Here is an 18,428-nt window from a genome sequence, read left to right as displayed (position 1 = left end):
TTCCTGTCACAGAGCTGTTCTGGAACAGTGACAGTACAGTATTTAAGTCCAACATCTTTATTTCTTCCTCAAGAACCACAAGATCCACTACTGTAGTGATGAATTTTAAAAAGGAGAACTAGATGAAAATGGAGGATCTTGTTAAAAAGAAGCTAAAATGAGTGGTTAAAATATTAAAATCTTTTGGATAGTACTGAGACTGTTCAAAGATACCACGCTGGACGTTTAGAGAAAATGCATGCTACCTATCAATAAATATCTGAGAAAGACCAAGAGCTTACAGGCCTAGCTTAACAGAAGGGTGAGAGAACTTTGCTAGGAAGAAGGCATTCTTCAAAAAACACAAAGCTGCAGTCAGCTGAACCCCCCCCCCCAAAAAAAAAAACAAAACAAAAGAATAGTAGGCTGACCGTTGAAATACGATAAGGGAGGTCAAAAGAGGAATTTCAGCTTCATGCTGCAAAAAACATACACACAAATTATAAATCATGTTGGTACATTCCAGGGGTCAGAAGATCTCTACAGCATCTGTGAGGCCAAGAAGAGTTCAAGGAACAGTAAGGATCAAAGATAAGAATATCATAGCAGGAAAACTTAAGTCCATCTGACTCTACTAAACACGGAGAACTTGGGGAAGTTCCCACACCAGAACTTTTCTTTCTGAGGGATCCATGTGTCCATGTTCATATGTGGAGGTAGCTGATATCCAGTGGTTATAGTCCACTTCCAAAAGGCATTCTACAATGACACTCCATGACAATGACACTCCCTAATGACACTTCTTAAATGTCCTCAATGACACTTAAAATCCTAATCTATCATAGGCTAAGAGTGAATGTCCTCATATGGACATATATGTGGTAAAAAATATGAAAGAGAAGGTAGCAGTAAATAGTTTTTGTAGACAAGCTGGTTGCCAGTGGAGTTTCACACCGATCTGTGTTCAGACCCATGCTGCTCATGAGTTCATAAATGATGTGGAAACGGGGATTGATTGTGAGATGTTTGCTAATGCTAAATTATTCTGAGTAACAGAAGACATGACTGTGAACAACTGTAAAAGCTTCTCACTATAGCAGGCAACTAGATAAGTGTAAAGTAATGCATACTGGGAAAAAATCCTATTTTTACATATGTAATGATGGGTTCAGAGCTGGCTATTACCATCAGGAATGAGATCTTCAGGTAATAACAGATAGCACTACAAAAATGTCAGTTCAGGGTGCAGCAGTAGCCAAAAGCAATCAAAAATGTTAGAAATTTTGAGGAAGGGATAGCAATCAAAACAGGAAATATCTTTATGCCACTAGAAAATCCATCATGCACCTGCGTTTTAAATAATGAATGCAGATCAGGTCTCTCGGTCTCAGAAAGAACATAGCAGGATCATAAAAGGTGCTAAGAAGCACAGCAAAATAAAGGCATGGAACAGCTTTCTCCATAAGCAACAACTAAATATACTAGGACACATCAACCTAGAAAAGAGATAAAGGTGAGAAAATGTAATGTATATCTATTCAGTCACAAGAGGTATGGAGAAGGTCTTGGCCATTTAGGGAAAAAGTGCTTGTGTACTATAGAAAAGCAAGTTAGCACCTCACCCTGTTTTGTGATCTTTCTAACCTTGCTGCTTATAGGTGTTCACTGAAATTATGGAAAAGCCTAAAGCCTCTAACAATCATACCACTGTGACAACAGAAGTAACATCAATTATTGCAGAGTTGCTTGAGACCAAAACATATTTTACATACCCAAGACCCATGATTTTTACGTCATAAAAGCTGACTTACAAATGTAAGTTCCCAAATATGTCTGTATATGCCATCAATTTGGACTGTCTACCCAGGAGTTAGCTTGCAAGGAATTACTTGATGAAGTAACATTCAAACAACATTGTAGGAGGAACCGATGTGTTGCACTGACTTAGTTCATAGGCAAAATCCGTGCAAGTCTGGCCAACCTGAGCTGAAACCATCCCAGGTTGCCAGTTAAAGGTTAAGGCCCACATTACACTGGCTAGTTTGAGGTGACTTTCTATTAGCAACCTGCCTGTTGCACTATAAGTTGAGGCAAGATAGCAGGGGCCTGTAGAGTTCATTGAAAGGTTTTGCAAGTGCACAGCTTGAAATGGACTCTTCTGTTACTAAAAATTCAGTTTCTGAGTCTAGCAAACTTCAGTCCACTGGCTGTACCTATTTATAGGGAATTGAGAGCCTAATTAATGTTTGCACAGAGAAATGTGTCCCTGTACATGCGCACGTGCACACACACGCGCACACACGCAGATACACACACATAGAGGATGACTGGGAGTTTTTCTGATTCCTGTGATGAGTTTGCTACATGCCTCTTGTGCTCAAACAGCAGGTGGGATATACAGCCAAATGAGAAACACAGTTTCAGCTGAACTAAACCTTTTAAAGTACTTGGAAATGTGAGTAATCTCTGCAAAAGCATCTGCAGTGGCTTAAGGCAAGGGCACTGGAGTGGTGAGCTGACAAAAACTAGACATGAGGAGGCCAGGGTCTGCCTGTCCTAAAGCAGTATTTTCACAAGTCAGTTTTTACTAGGAAATGTATTTTAAAACCACCGCTTTATAGATACAGGAATGCGTGTCAGGGAAAGCCATTCTCCTGCTGCTAGTTACAACAACAGCTCCTGAAGCCAATGGAATTGACTTGGTATCCTGCTGCAAGAGAACAGGGCTTCATGGTCTGTGGTTCAGGTATTGCATGTGATTTCCATCTGTGCGGAAAGAACTTGGCTACAAGCTTGTCAGCCCTTCCCAAAACATGAGTTGCTGCTGCTCCACGTTCTCCCATCTGTAATTGCTTGTTCAGCCCTCTGGAAATACCTCTAAATTCAGCACAGCAGTTGCTATTAACACACATCTTATGCCTCTTCCATCTTTGTACTTTGTCCTTCTGTGTGAAATATCCAACTGAGCCTGATACAGAACCCATTCCTTCTTCAAGGGTGCATATCAAGAGGTTTCTAATGCTTAAATAGAGGGTGTTAAATAAAATACGGAGTTTCAGTTCATGCAGCTGACCTTTAAGGCTCCATCTAACTCAAGGTTTGGGCTCACACTGGAGCCTGAACTCCTTAGCTGACAATATTTGCATGTAGCCTGGAACATGGCAACCTGTTCTGTAGATGGGAAAATGCAGGTAAAGCTCAGTGTGTTCCAGTCCACCAGCCTCACATCTTCATAGGCGATACAGACCCAGGTGCCTTGAGCCACTTAGCTTCACACATTCAAACCCAGCTCCCAAAGTCTGAAAATGTCACTCTGACATTTCCTTTGGACAGCTGCTCTTAAGGTCAAAGTCTTATACTGGTGGTCAAAAGTGGGTGACCAAAGTAAACCTGTCTTGGAGAACGCTGAAGTGAAGAGCAGGTTCAGATGAACAGGAATAGCCTGTGAATACCATCATTCCACATGGCAATGTCTGACAACTTCAGGAGAGGATCTGTACTTGGCCCCTTGAGTTTATATATACAAAAGACTTGGCAGATAATTGAGAAAAGAAGGAATCTTAGCTTTATCTTTTCATGATACAATTTTTAATGGGATTGTTATGGAGAGAAGACTTGAATAAAACACTGAGGTCACACCTTTAAAGGTACCTGAACTGGAATAGTGGAGGCCACAAGTAAGAACTGTGTATTTAATATACTATAATTATAACTGCAAATTGTACCTCAGCCCAAGGCTTCACAGCAAAGCTGTAAAAAGTAAAATCAATTTTAATCTTTAAAGGCACTTTGCTATGTTCTTGTTCTTCAAGGCTAAACCCAATGAGGTCAGTCCAGGTAGGAGTTGAAAAATATGAGCTCTTTCTCCCTCAGCAATAAATATTATCTTCAGTATCAAAAGTTGGATTGCTACCAAGTACACTGCATGGCTCCTTGGGGAAGCTCAGTCCTGGGTCTGAGCATCTATCAGAGCTGAACAAAGGCATCTGGGGTGGGGGTAAAGTGTGCTGGCTCAACAGAGAAGAAAATCTCACACCCATGACCTTTGGTGATTATCAGATAGCAGGAACAGATGCTGCTCTGTGGGCTTTAATTTACACTTGCTGCAGATGTAGTGGGAGGGTTGTTTATATGAAACTTCTGTCTTGTAGTTCTTCCTTTTCAGATCCCAACTGAGGAAAGCTCTCCCAATTCAGATTCAAATGGATACTAACCCTGAACTTAAATACTGCTAGCCCCTTGTACAAAACCCTCTGACAGGCTCACTTCTACAATGAGGGTCACAAAGCTTGGCTCAGAGTTCAGTGCTTTCTCTCCATCTGTTTCACATTGGAGATGAGAGAACAGGAGCATGTGCACACTTTAACTGCCTAAGTGAGCTTGTCCTCCTTTATAGTAGCTCCCACCTCATCTGAAAATGTACATGTTGCTATGGCTTAAGGAATAAGGGATGGGCATCCTTATTCCTTTCTGCTACTGCATCTGTCTCCTTTTTCTCCACTGAGAAGTAATAATGAATTCCTGAGTCAGAAAGATCATATTTTATCACAATAAGTATTTTGCTAGAGATAAGCAAAAAATCTTCCCAGAAGATCAGACATGCTTTTTTGAGCCTCCAATGACCATTTAAGAATGCACTTGCTGTCAACTCACTATTATTAGAGTTGGTTGAATAATATTCAATGGATAATTTATTTGGCAAATGTTATGTTTTTTTAAAACAAATTACTTATCATCTAGTTTAAAAATATTATTCATAAAGATATATTTCAGACTGAGTTATTAAATATATTCATCAAATAAGTTGCTCAACAAGTTTTGCAATATATATAAATAATTACTCAGCTTATTTATTATTCATTTAGTTCTAATTATTATTTTAAGTATTTATACAGCAATTTTAGTGCACTAGTGTAAGTAGTCAGTGACACAAATGACAGGTTTTCTGATGGATCTATGATATATATAGAGCTGGACTAAGGCACAGGATAAATGGGCCTCATCCATACTCAGTGGGAAGGTTCTTGTTAATTTGGTGAATTTTGGATTAGAGATGACAGGCTTGTGCTTATGGTCCTAGTTCCAGGAATCAGAGAGCTGCAGAAGCTTTCTGTCTATATGACTGGGAGGAACATCTAGAAAACAAAAACTGTCATGGTAATGTCAGCCTGAATCTGCTGACAGCCTGAAACAGCAGTTTGGAGGACTCTGAACTTTGCTAGTGGAGTGTGAATTTCAAACCTATGTCTTTAGGGGTAGACAGGGACAATACTTTTCAGGGCATAGGCTAATGGAAATAAAAGGATCCAACTGTACACCGAGGTAACAGGTTGAGGAGTTCACAAAGTGTTAAGCTGACCCCTCCAATGCCTACCACTAGCACTGCAGTCTCACCAGTGCATTGAGTATTTGGCTCTAAAGAAGGCTCTGGGAGAGGAAGAATGGGTCAAAAAAAAAAAACTTTTTTTTTTTTTTTTAAGAAATCCCCTCTTTTGGAGAGCCGATGAGCTGGGCTTTGTTGTGGACTTCTGTCTATTCAGTTCTTCTTTAGTCTTTAAGGATTAGAAATTTTAACTTACAGAAAAGGAGCTTTTACTAGAGAAGGAGAAACCAGAAATGGCCATGATGTATCCCCTAAATGAGGCTCTATCACAAGGAGGTTAAAATTCTTCCCAAGACTCTTATTTGAAACCAGTGCTAGATGTGATCCATCCTCTCTCTCTTCAGTTTTCTGAAGCAAGGGCCAGTTCTTGTGGAAAGACAATTTAATTCAAAAGCTGGTCAATCTGAGTGAAACAGATGAGAACTAACATTGCAAATGACCAATTTTATTTTTCAAGGAAGTAATTCTTTTCCTTGCTCTTCTCTAAAAGTTATCTTTGTCTTACTTTTCTGTGCTGGAGTAATTGAAACTAGAATCTTTAACTTGGGTAATCTAAGTGATGAACATTCTCTGTCAAAAACTAGCACACACACGTATGTGGACATATTGTCCTCTTCTCAGTTCTCCCTGTCTTTCACTTGTGCTATTATTTGAAAATCAGGCCTTGTGAAACAGCTTCTGATTTTACTGAAGTGAGAAACTTTATGGCACAAAACAGGCTTAAAAAAAACTTTTTGAATGACATGGTGCATGTCTGAAAAGCCCAAATTGTCATTTTTAGATAATGTCTTGTGGAATAGTCTGTACTAAGTGGAGCTGGCTCCACGGTCCAGCACAGCTCTGCTGTTTCCCAGTTGGTGTAGGTCTTATTATAACCTGAAATACAGAAGACAATTTGCTTGAGGCTAGACTGGAACCTTAGAAATGCATCAAGGAGACAAGTCACATCCAGAAAATGCAAATTCGTTACCACTGGGGCAGGGGAGAGTCATCCCTCCTTTTTTTTTTTTTTTTTTTTTTGGCCTGAAAGCTTCTTTCTAAACATAAAGGCAATCTTTGAGCACTGAACTGTAACTCTGCTGGGCTGCCTTCTTGTTGATAAAACTTGAAAAAGCAATTTACTCTCTTGGGCATATTTAAGAATTTACAGTAGAGAAGGGGGAGGGGTAAGAAGTCAACCCACATTCTCCTACCTCTCTAAGATTCCTGCCTTTTTTTTTAAAGAAATAGGATGGAAGGTGGGGTGGAGGAGGCACAAGGGAATGACAGTCCTTTTTTTCCCTTCCTTGTACATTGTACATCACATGTACATTGCCCCTTATTTTAGTAGATAGCTTCCTGCCACCACTTTGCTCTCCAAAAGGGAGGCAGGGCAAACATCAAAGCCTCTCCAGGACTGTCTGCAAAGCTGTAAGCTCCAGGTTCACAAAAAGCAGACAGTCCCCTAGACACACACACACACACACACACACACACACACACGTTTGCAAATAAGCTTGCAATACAGCAAATGCCCATCTGGTTTGCAGCTCTGGGATAGCATAGAGCCTTGCAAACGTTTCCATTAACACAAGCCCCAGTACTTTTCAGGAGAATTGGTAGAATAGCTTGGCTGTCAATCTATGCCTCTAGGTAGGAGAGGAAGCAGGATATGTGAGGATGGAGCCCTGAAGACTTCTTGGCTCCTGGAGGGATATTCTCTGTTTTTTAAAATTTACTACACTAGAAAGAATGGAAGAGCATTTGAGGTTTTCCAAAACTACAGCTCTGCTACACAGAGGTTGCACACAAAACAGTGCTGAACTTCCAGGGGACCCTTGTGTGCTGCTAGAACCCAGGGATGTTTTCAACCAAAAGTGCACAAAACTGCCACACAACCCAACTTGAAGTGTCTCTGTGGGCGCTCAAGGGATACACTCATTTCTTTTTCCTTTTCAGCTCCCTGAAGCTGCAGCTCATCTATTCTCAACTTTCTGCTGGGGGCAGAGGTTTCCTAGCATGAACTAGAACTAGGACACTTATAAACAGTCCTCTCTATTCTTGTCTGCAATGGTCAGGCTGGAGCCTGGACCTAGGGTTTAACTCCCACATGAGACTCCAGGATTTAGGCAAACACATTGGCCTTGATTCTTGTTGCTTTATATTTCATAAAAGATGTCACCTTGCCCTAAAATTGGTAGATACACATCCTGAAGAAGCTCCACTCTGTAAGGTGGCTCTAAACAGGGAAGGCCAAGTCTCCTGCTCTCTCATAACCCTCCCCTGAGGTGTTCAGCACTTGAGGGAAATCTCCAGACCCTGTCAGTTGTGCCAGGGACCAGTAAGTGTGATCTTTTGTGCTCCCTGAGCCAGCAACTCTATTTCTGCTGGGTTGCACTGGACAGCCTGGTCAACCTGTCCCTTTTTATTCCAGACACCCGATCTTCCCTGAGAGGCTTTTCTGGACACCCAAGCAAAATATGTTCAAGCTGCGTCTACCCCCAAAAATTACCACTGCTTTTTGCAAGCAAGCTGTTCTGTGTGCAGATGATGGAGGCAGGGTAGAAGGGCTGTGCTCTGGGGCACTGATGCCTGCTACTGGGTGGCTGACTGAGTGCCTGTATGAAATGACAGAAATTGGAAGGACTGCAGATGGAAAGCCAGCTTACAGGGGGAACAGTGAATCATGGCTCTGTTCCACACTGAGTGCATCTTTAAGGTTTGCTTTTCAATATCATTTACAGCCAGAACATTAAGAAAAAACAACAACAACAACAACAAAAAAAAAACATTGAAAACCTGAGAGAAAGATTCACTGAGTGGCATAAAACAAGTGTGCAGCTTAGAAGGAAATGTCACAAGTGCTCTTTAATCCTTTCTATACATTTGTTCTTTTGATAATTTAGAAATAGGGATGGAGAAGGAGCTTTACCTGGACTATACAAACTCTTCAGAAGTATCAGTATTGCAAGGGATAAAGCTGCCCTGCAGGGTTCCTTTTGGACCTTGATTTTAAAATGAAAGAAAAAGCCAAAGCCATGGGACATTGATACAAACACTTTATGATTTATAGGGTTAATTTCTAAAGACACCAAATTGTCTCTGTCATCTGAGTCACAAGATCTTGGCTTGCATTTATACCCTGTACTAATACCATATCAGCAGGCTGGAGATAGTGCTCTGGGGTGTGTTTTTCATGGGATACAGAATCACAAAGAATCACAGAATGGTTGAGGTTGGAAGGGACTTCTGGAGATTGTCTAAGTCCAACCCCCCTGCTCAAGCAGGGTCACCTAGAGCATGTTGCACAGGATCACGTCCAGGCAGGTTTTGAATATCTCCGGAGAAGGAGACTCCACAACCTCTCCGGGCAACCTGTTCCAGTGCTCAGTCACCCTCACAGTAAAGAAGTTTTTCCTCATATTCAGATGGAACTTCCTGTGTTTCAGTTTGTGCCCATTGCCTCGCGTCCTGTCGCTGGGCACCACTGAAAAGAGTCTGGCCCCATCCTCCCTTTAGATATTTGTATACATTGATAAAATCCCCTCTGTCTTCTCTTCTCCAGGCTAAATAGGCCCAGCTCTCTCAGCCTTTCCTCATAAGAGAGATGCTCCAGTCCCCTAATCATCTTTGTAGCCCTACACTGGACTTGCTCCAGTAAATCCATGTCTTTCTTGTACTGGGGAGCCCAGAATTGGACACAGTACACCAGATTTGGCTTACCAGGGCTGAGTAGAGGGAGAAGATCACCTCCCCCAACCTGCTGGCAACTTTCTGATGCACCCCAGGATACCATTGGCCTTCTTGGCCACAAGGGCACATTGCTGGCTCATGGTCAACTTGTTGTCCACCAACACTCCCAGGTCCTTCTCCGCAGAGCTGCTTTCCAGCAGGTCAGCCCCCAGCCTGTACTGGTGCATGGGGTTATTCCTCCCTAGGTGCAGGACCTTGCACTTGCCTTTGTTGAACTTCGGGAGGTTTCTCCCTGCCCATCTCTCCAGCCTGTCCAGGTCTCTCTGAATGGCTGCACAGCCCTCTGGTGTATCAGCCACTCCTCCCAGTTTTGGATCATCAGCAAACTTGCTGAGGGTGCACTCTGTCAGCCATGATCCCTTTTTCATTCTAGTAGACCGTTTTGAAGCCTAAGACACCAGGGTACCTTCCAAGAAAAAGGAATAAATATTCTGGCCTGGACTTCTCCTCTCCATGAAACAAGCTCTAAAAGCTCCAGGAGACATATTGCTTGCAGGCTACTGGGTTGGTTAACACAGTTGCCCTGTGACTAACCTGTATCATATAAGTCCTTTGGAAAAATCTCAGGGAAGCAGAAGACTGGAAGACTAAATTATGTTTTTATATCCCATCCCTCCCAAGGAAGATGGATGCCATTTATTATAAAGCACTGAGAAATGCTGGCAGCCTCTATGCCAAAGGCTACAAGAAACTGTTTTGTAAATCAAAAACTTTCCCTGTCATGGTTGTTTTGGAGTGAGGTATTCTATTCTGGAGTCAGACTGAATGCCAGTCTTTTGGGATGAGAAATGGCTGGAAAGTTAGGGCAGATGAATTATGGCAGTTAAAAAGAGAGGATGATCTGGAGGAGCAGACAGGTGAGGAGGAGTTTCCTATTGGAAGAGTGCTCCAGCCTCACTTTCCCATCTTCATGAGTATGACGAGCCCTGCTTGTTCCACAGGGACACTGCTCCAACTCTTATTAGTTTCTTCTGCCACAGCATCCTCATAGACCTTGGCATCTTGTTGCTGCTTTGATGTGCTGCACTAAATTCTCAGCCTTCCTCCCCTGCTGCATGCAGCTCTCCATAAAATCTAGCTTGCAAAACCTCTGGGAACTTCATCTTCACTCCACCCCCAAACTAAAGATCATGAAGGCTCTGCAAACTCTCCTCCCACCAAGATTTCAGTATATCTGGTTTGCTGCCTGTCACTTTTTCTTCCTTCCTTCTACTAGCATTATCTCTTCTTCAGTTAGGCTATGGCCTCAGTCTGTTACAGGATCCATATGGCTTAAACTTGCTTCTTTGTCCATCATGTCAGCAATTCACAAGTTATTGCGTGTTTGTCTTGGCCTGATGACCCTCAGAAATACTTGAGTTTAAAAGAGACATTTTATTCCTTTGAAATACTGCCGCTCCTGAAAAAAAAAAAATCTACAAAACCCCAAAAGACTGAAAACAAAATGAACCAAAGGAAAACTGTGCAACAGAAGGGATATAAAATTACTGCTGAGTGTTAACCTTAAAATCATGAACAACAGGAAATGCAATGTTTAGGTTGAAATAAGGCTTTCATGCAGAAGCCAGATCTGGAAAAAACAGGAGGCGATGCCAGCTTGTCCTGTGATTGACTTCCACTAAGATGCAAAAGGCACAGAGAGGGCAGCTGCTCATATTGAAAAACAAATTAGCAGCAGCAGTGCTGAAAGCAGTATCATGGAGAAATGTGCTCCTAATTTTTCTTTTTATTTCCACCTTTCCCTCAATTTTTTCCCTCTCAGGTGAGGAACTTTGCAAGCTTACTCTGACACACTGTGCAGGATCTGATAAACATGCCACAACCACATGCCACATTCCACTTATCAGACAACAGACATGCGTGACTAAATGTTAACTTTCATTACTTCACCTAGAGCCAGAGCATTTGTGAATTTTGCTGTGGTTTGACTTCCCTGTCTGACCAGACTCAGAAAAATCTAGGCATCCTCCTGAACCAGAGGAAATGTACATCCAGAGGCCAGATGGCCACAGCTTCTGGAAAAACAGCCAGAGCTGTCATTTCTAGGAAGGTTGTAACAGCATAACCTGATGCTGCCCAGAAGTTTGAGTGGCTTATGGAGAGTCTTATTTTCTAGAAATTCTTCATGACAAGTTCCAGTATTGTTGTATAACTATGAGGAGACAATATATATTTTAGCAACACTGTTGCTTTGTGCTAATACTGAGATAACTGTAGGTATTGCTGGACCATACTGCACTTCTGGATGTCCAGATACACTGTACAGGTACATGCTTTTAAACACTATAGCTCACTTGGATAAATGATTCACCTAGAAAAAGTAAGTGATAAATTTTAGCCTTTTATCAAAAAATAGTCCTTTTTCTAGAGTTGTACTTGTTATTCATCAGTATTAGATGAACAGGACCAACATATTTCAGCCTAATGGTTCATCACAAAGGAGCGTGTACAACATTTGCTGACCGTGTTCAACAGTACTGAGTGAGAAACATGTTGAGGGGAAAGCTGTGCTTCACTGTCCCTATCAAACACAACTGTCTTTTACCCTTTACAGCTGGGACAGGCTTTGTGATGTTTGCGACTTGTTGACTGTGATGGCTGATTCAAAGCATTCACCAAATATACTGAACTCTTTGCGACATGGACTGTCTCACTGTGCTTGTATAGCACTTAGCACAACAGGCATACACCCATGATGGGGAATCCAAGACTCCGCACCTGCCATTTGCAGTAGAGCAATAGATTACTTAAAGCTGAGTGCTCTTCTCGTACCCTCATATCCACTCAGTTAGTGGCAAACAGGCTTTTATAATGGGTGAAAGGGAAGAGAAAGTATTTGATCCTCCAGATTTTAAGGCAGATAATCATTAGAGGATGGCAGAAAGTTTTTTCTCTGTTTGAAAAATCTTTTTTTCTTTGCGAGAGAATGACAGGGGTTAAATGAAAAAAAGAGGGATTCACATCCTAGGTTACCCAAAGCCTCCAGTTCTTATAGAGGAAGAGTTCAAACTCTGTCCAGCTTGGGTCACCAGAACTTTGAAGCTGTGTTACATCTCAGGTGAATGCCCAGCTAATGGGATTATTGGGCTGTTCTGTGTTTGGATACTCCCCCCACTCATGACCAATATAGCTTTAATCCTGGATTGAAGTCTTTCCAGGAGGAAACTCTGTCAAAACCAATATATTTCCTTGAAATTTTATTTTCCATAAATCAGTATTTACAAGCAAGAAGCAACAAAACATTTTGCTGGATGACTGTTGAAGTCAACAGGTAATCTTCCACACTAGCATTCAGAAAACATTTGGTATTTACAGGCATTTCTGTGAACAAGGTAGTAAAAAGACCAAGCACTTGAACAGAAGGATCCTGTGAATAACAACAGAGAGAATTTGCATATTTGTTTAGGGCGCTCTTTGCAACTGCTCTTGATATAACTCAATCAGCTCAAATCACCTCTCTACAAAATGCCTCCTCTGCCAACTACATCAGAGAAATGGTTAGATAATTTTGCATGACTGTGCTATTGAGCTGAGCTTCACACTGATGTTAGGAAGTCAAAAAGAAAAAAAAAAAAAGTGGAAGGTAGGGTAGGCAAAAAAAAGCCGCACACATGGAACCAAAGGGACTGCTAAGCAATGCTGAGGACTGCAGGGAGACACCAGCAGTGTGGAATGCAAGTGGTTAAAATTACTAAATAAGAAATGGCACAAGCCAAAAAGCACTGCATACAGAAATGAAATTCACAGTTCTTTTCTGCATGTCTGCAGGACACTGAGGTTGGGGGTGTACACAGAGTACTCAGGCTGAACTCTAAGATTATGCACAGCAGTCCAGTAACATATTTGCTCTGCTGCCTGCTGGTATGGATCACAACCCAATGATGTGAGTTTCCAGCCCTAACACCATCCGTGTATTTGCCATGGCTTATATGCTTGATATTTCTTTCCAATAATAACTTCCCTTTAGGCATGGTTATTAAGACCTCCGTCACTGTGAAATAGCTTGTGTTCAGTGAGGCAGGCGTTTAATGGGATGTGATGCTGTATGGCGGAGTCTCATCCACTACATTCAAGAAGGTAAATGATAGATTGTTTACTCCCCTAATCCATCTAATTATGGCATCTTACAGAAAATGGTAGAAAAAGAATTTGTGCCATAGGTGATGCTGAGAGAGATCTGAGAGCATGTTGATTTAAAAGGCCTTAAAAACATTGTCTAAAATATACAGAGTGGCTTGTTGATCTCACTATAAGAGACAGCACTGATAATTCAGTCCCTGTGGGTGATGGTCTGTTACCAGATATTGTAAAAATTTCTAATCTCTTTTGTCCTCCTTTAAAGGGAAAGTGTGGGAAGCTCAAAAGGGAAGTCCTAATGCTGTCCTTATAAAGAAACATCTCATTTTGGAAGGGAAGTATTTGTAAGGGGTGTTATTACAATAAACTAAGAGTCGCAATGCTGGGGCATGCCAGGGCAGTAGCACAGAGAATGTGCTTCCCACCTGCTCTCAGGTAAGCCTTTTCCCATGCCCAGTTTCCCCTGGCAGCACCCATGTAGGTGGAACAAGGTCTTTGACACCCCACTGACACCTCCTATTCACACTACAGTCACTTGAGTGGCATTCATAGATGAGAGACAAGAAAAGATACTTAATGTTTCATAGAGGAATCACAAGGAATAACAAAACCTCACTGAATCCGCCAGGCCAGCACCTTGAAACAGTAGGCTTGTGAATGTCCAATGGTTCAGGCCCTCACGACAGTATCCTACCAAGATCTGGTCATGTGTCCATGACCAGAGATGTATGTGACATGTTGCCATCCTTCCTAGGACAGAAAAGGGTCTCAGGAAGTGCTGATTTCTTCATGCAACTCTGTCATTAGGTTTGAACAAGAATGGAGGTAGAGTAGGGACATCCTTTTAACTCAGGACTGGTGCTTCTTTCCTCTCTGGTAGCTACTGTAAGCAATGAGAATGAGTAGCTCTGGGAGCACTGGTGCTAATCATAACATCTTTAAGGATGTCTTTCCTGGCTCACTGACTTCGGCGTTTAAGGATGTACAAAATCTGCCTGAAGTTTCTTGCCAGGTGTCTCCTATGTCTCATGACTTATGTCTTATGAGAGTCTTCTGTGTCCATGTGGTTCCTTGGGGCCTAGCCTCACAGGACAAAAAAGTTTCTCTGCTACAGACTTTAAAGAGATTCTCTTATGTACAGAGCTGCCTATTTCAGTGAAAATTGTTGGCACCTCCATCAGAGTGGGTTAAAATTCAGCAGTTCAGATTTCAAAATTTATTGGGGAGTGGGAGAGGTGATAACACTCACACAAACCACAGCTAAGTAAATCTATTTTAATAGAAAACCAGATCAAAATGCAGTCTTGTTTTATCCCACTGAGTGAACTGCTGCTATTTAGTACGTGCATCATGTTTCTCAAAGGCCATCTCTTCTACAGCTTTATTGCCCTCTCTACTATTACCATTAGCAATTCCGCTAATTTGTGGATTTACTTTTTTTTTTTTTTTGCCTCTCTGAACATTTCAAAAAGCTTCTTTCTTCTCCCCTCCCCCTCCCACTGCCCTCACCTGCCATTATTAAGTGAGGTCAGGTGCTTTTAGAACTCATTGAATCTAATAATCTACAAAAGTAATTAACATTTCTAATAGAAGCTGGCACTGTTGGTTTTCATTGGTGGTGAGGAGAGCAATAGGGTAAAGAGTTTGGCAGTTAAAGTTTCTTTAGTATGTGCTTCCCTTTACACCCTCTGTTTATAATTCCTTCACTTCAGAAATGGATAGACCAGAGCTCATTTGAAAGGAACATTGTGAAGAGCTCAGGATTAGTTTTACATCCATTTGCCACTGTTGGTAAGGAGAAAAGAAAGAAAGAAGCCTAATTTGAAAAATTAGGGAAAGAAGTAATATAGAAAAGATTCCTTATTCTTGCAAGCTGCTTGTGAGATTGCCTGCCAGACACCGACACCAGATTGAGAGAGAAAATTGTTACATCTTCTTGTACAACAGAACTTGAAAATCTGTGGTCTGTGGAGTGTGTATGTGTGGGGATGCTCCCAGCTCCCCCCCCCCCCCATTTGTGCCAGTTACAAGCAGTCTGCATTCCTGTGACTCACACTCCAAAAGGGAGGATGTCAAGATCTTGAGATAAGGCCAACTTGGACATCAGGACCTTGAGAAACAAAGCCTGCTCTCACTGCTGGGGCAGTGTTAATTATTGTGGTCTGGAATTATCTCCTCCTTGTCAGGACCTTGAGAGACAGCACCTGCTTTCACTGCTGGGGCAGTGTTAATCATTGTGGACTGGAATTAACTCCTTCTTACCCCAGCTATGGGATCTCTCCTTGGGATCACCACTGCAAGAGTAAAGCAGTCATTTGCAGTCACTCAAACTCCTTTCTTCAGTGCTGAAGAGTGCTCAAGGCAGCTAGCCTGCCACTGGGGGTGTTCAGCCGCTGCCCCCCCGCCATGACCATGGGTGTGATTGTCATAACAATGATGGAGGAGAGTTGAACCCTGCAGCAGCCAAAAGCTAGGGACTGTGTGAAGAGAACTGCAACTGGCCTAGTGACTCCACCTCCACCTTCCCCTGAAGGGTATAAATAGGTTGGCCCTGGAGGCTGTCTGGGGCTCTTTGCGGGTGACAGTGGGTCTGCCAACTTGTGGAACTCCTTGGGATGCCCTCCTGCAGTTACTTCCCTGGGATTGAGTGTACATTGGCTGCTGAGGCAATGCATGGGTAAGATCAATCAGAATTGGTTTGCCTAGTTCATTCATTTGGGTGGTTACAGTTAGTATAAATTAGCTAGCTTTGTCTGTTCACTGAGTAGTTGCCATTAGCATAACTTTTAGCATAATTAGAAAGTAAGTATTCTAGTTGAGCTAAGATTCTGTTGATAAGAATTGTTGCTTTGTACCGTTGTAACTTGTGCAGTAAATTTTCATCTTTGAAACAAGTTGTGGAGCCATGCAGTAAATCTCCTTCTCCCCCTCCTCTCCTCCCTTGTGCCACATGAAACCCACATGGTCCGGGACTGTAAGTTAGTTGGTCGTCCCATGACAGTGTATGTAAGAGCTGCCATTTTGGTTAACAGGAAATGAAACAAAGGCTTCCAGAAATATAAGCAGGAATGGCTACAGCATGCTTTGCCATGGCATGTGGCTGTCAAATCAATAAAAGAAAACTCCTGCTAAGTCTCTAGCAAGTGGAAGGTGAAGATATTGTCTCTTCTATTCTGAGGTTGCAGGAAACCAATGAAACATTGTCATAACTTGCAAGGCAGTTGCAATTTCTGCCTGTGAGGAAGAATCAGGTACAAAAACATTTTGCTTCCAGGCAGACCTGTGAACTGTTCTGGGAAACAATGCAAATAAGTGAAGTTGTAGCAGTTTACATCTTCTGATGATACAAATCCTTCTTCCAAATGCAAGAAGTAGAGACTTATCAGCCATAGATTTCATACACAAAGAACATGATTGTGCCAAGATCACAGCACTCAAGGCAACTGGATATTATGTTATCGCATGTGTTATCATTGTAGGCACAAAACATCTTTAAGTTTAGCATGCCTGAACTTAACTAAGCTTGCAGAATGTTGTAGCTCTTCCCCCTAGACAGTCACAGGTGCTTCTGTGTTCTGCAATGCCCGAAATCAGGATGCATTCATCCTGCAAGTAATAAGCCCCATGTTCCCTGTCTTGGTGATGCTATGTCATCATGTACTCCCCTTTGACCTGAGGGCTTTGTCCTTTCATGCATAAACTGTGAAGTTAGAAATTGTATAAGGAAGAAGTGAGGGAAAGGTTCAGCTTTACAAGGGGGTTTAGACGCCTGATGATATTGATAGGCTATCTGGTCATGACTCTTGGTACCCTAGCTTCCAACTAATCCTCCATGCCTAGTCAATGGAAAAGTCAGGCCCCACTAAAAAGATGTTTCAGGGGCTTAAATAAAAGTGCTAAGCAGGAAGTGGTCTAGAGGAGATATCAGCCAAGGATGCTGCATGAAATTCGGTCTGTCTGCAAATGTTTCAATGAGTTGGGGCCTAACTCTAATTGTGGGGCAGTAAATATAGGGAGGAGGAAAAGGGAGACACTCATAAGGAAAAGAACATTCCCCCCCCCCCCCTTTATCAGTAGAAAACCAACATGAGGGGAAGCAAAACTGATAGCTCACTGTGAGGTGATGGGGAAGATGAGAGAGAAACAAACTTGCTGACAGAAAAGTCCACCGTTCCTACAAATCCCAACTAATCCTGATCTTCTTTCTCCCTGGTTTCTGAACAGTAAAGGCAAACACAGTAAAAATCAGCAGCTGGTACTTTTGTGAAAGGAAACAACACCAAGTAGAACTATTCCCTTCGTATTTTATAATTTATCTGAAGGCTACAGACATCTGTTCAGATGGCCAAGGGGAAAAAAAAAGCATGAGGGATTTGGGCTAAATTCAGCACCACTTAGGAAAGATGCACCTGGCCTGCCATTTGTTATGTTCTCTCCTCTCTGCTTTATGATTTATATTTTATAAATCCTTTCCATTGCAGCTCCTCCAGCTTCCCTCCTTCTGTTCCAGTTTGATCAGATTGTAAAGGTTCAAAGTGTACTCCTGTTACTTTAATTAAAGTCATTTCCCTCTGCCCTCTCTGCTAGAACAGCTGTATTGGAAATCCCCAGGCAGCTCCTCCCTGGGCAAAATTGGACACAAATGTATAACTGCATTAAGACAAATTCCCTGTACTGTGCTGGAGAGACAGCATCTTTGGTGCTAGCAGATCTATTTTACCCTCTGTAATGAGAAGTTTATGGTGACCACCAAGCCCTAAATTCCATCTCCCACACTCTTGTCAAAAAGGCTCAGGATATAAAAGCTACAAGGCATATCTGGCATGACTTGGTAATGTTACTGTCTCTCCCACCCATATCCTGGGGATCTCATATCATTGGCTAGTAGTCACTGAATTTACCATTCCATGTTCAGTGGAGAACACTGGTGCATGGAGATCATTTCGAGGTAAAACCAAACTTGCTGTATTAAGTCATGAGATGAGGCAGGAGATCACATCTGTATGATTATGCTAAACAGGAAAGTGCCTGCTTTCTACCTCTTGCATTTTAGCTAGCTCATGAGGTAGTTAGGCTACTAGCCTTGTGTAGGCTAGTTAGCCTGTACAAACCTATCCTGGTGAGCATTTAGAGCTATACCTTTCCTACTACTGGGCTTAGCTGCCACTTTGGGTTCAAAGATGAAATTTCTCCCCCCTGAGCTTCCCCTTCTTCCTCAGCCTTGCTTAACAGAGATTTATTCTCCATATGTTGTTTA

This window comes from Apteryx mantelli, chromosome 1 (assembly GCF_036417845.1).
Source record: "Apteryx mantelli isolate bAptMan1 chromosome 1, bAptMan1.hap1, whole genome shotgun sequence".
NCBI classification, from domain to species: Eukaryota; Metazoa; Chordata; class Aves; order Apterygiformes; family Apterygidae; genus Apteryx; species Apteryx mantelli.
This window is presented reverse-complemented; position numbering follows the sequence as displayed.